We start from the raw sequence: 1,449 nt of genomic DNA on the forward strand, positions 1-1,449 counted from the left end.
CTAAATAATGGATCAATCAATTTTAAGTGGGTATACTGAAATCCCAGACATTTTAAAGTGGGTGTACTCCGTATACCTGCGTTCTACGTAGACTACACCACTGCCCTCTATGCCACATGGCCAATCCAGCCCTGGTGTGAGCTCTGGCAAATACAATCTGAGCCAATCGACTCTCAGATCCCACCGAGGGCATAAAAGCTTCTACCACCAGGCTGCTTTCCTCAGCTTCTGCCACCAGGCTGCTTTCCTCAGCTTCTACCACCAGGCTGCTTCCCTCAGCTTCTGCCACCACACTTTCCTTCTACCACCAGGCTGCTTCCCTCAGCTTCTGCCACCAGGCTGCTTCCCTCAGCTTCTGCCACCAGGCTGCTTCCCTCTGCTTCTGCCACCAGGCTGCTTTCCTCAGCTTCTGCCACCACACTTTCCTTCTACCACCAGGCTGCTTCCCTCAGCTTCTGCCACCAGGCTGCTTCCCTCAGCTTCTGCCACCAGGCTGCTTCCCTCAGCTTCTGCCACCAGGCTGCTTCCCTCAGCTTCTGCCACCAGGCTGCTTTCCTCAGCTTCTGCCACCACACTTTCCTTCTACCACCAGGCTGCTTTCCTCTGCTTCTGCCACCAGGCTGCTTTCCTCAGCTTCTGCCACCACACTTTCCTTCTACCACCAGGCTGCTTCCCTCAGCTTCTGCCACCAGGCTGCTTCCCTCAGCTTCTGCCACCAGGCTGCTTCCCTCAGCTTCTGCCACCAGGCTGCTTCCCTCAGCTTCTGCCACCAGGCTGCTTCCCTCAGCTTCTGCCACCAGGCTGCTTTCCTCAGCTTCTGCCACCACACTTTCCTTCTACCACCAGGCTGCTTTCCTCAGCTTCTGCCACCAGGCTTTCCTCTGCAAACAGAAACAGATTACAGGGCTGGAACGGCCATCTGGCATAGCAGGCATCACCCTCGTGGGCCCCTATTTTCAGAAATGTTTAAAAAAATGTTTTGAACATTTCTGAAAATAGGGGCCCACGAGGATGGGGGGGCCCCACCGGTGAGTCAGTTCTGCGCAGCTAATTTTGAGGGGCCCCGCTGAGGCAAAAGTGCCCGGGCCCTATTTCAGCCCTATTTCTTCCCCAGTCCAGCCCTGACAGATTATGTACCCTCTACTTCAGAGTTCAGAGAACGGCAACTAAAGCACCCAATACTCTCTCTCTCTCTCTCTCTCTCTCTCTCTCTCTCTCTCTCTCTCTCTCTCTCTCTCTCTCTCTCTCTCTCTCTCTCTCTCTCTCTCTCTCTCTCTCTCTCCCTCTCTCTCACTCTCTCTTATATCCCTGTCTGGTTGTTTGCTTTTTAAGCAAGACTTACTTAAAACAGGAAAAAGCTGTAGTGCACAAGCGTTATCTTGTCAATAATCATAAAACATTGGTGCTTGGCAGCGTGAGACGTGTTGCATAATTACCTGCTGTGCACCT

The sequence above is a fragment of the Engraulis encrasicolus genome, chromosome 17, assembly GCF_034702125.1.
Source record: "Engraulis encrasicolus isolate BLACKSEA-1 chromosome 17, IST_EnEncr_1.0, whole genome shotgun sequence".
In the NCBI taxonomy this organism is placed as follows: Eukaryota; Metazoa; Chordata; class Actinopteri; order Clupeiformes; family Engraulidae; genus Engraulis; species Engraulis encrasicolus.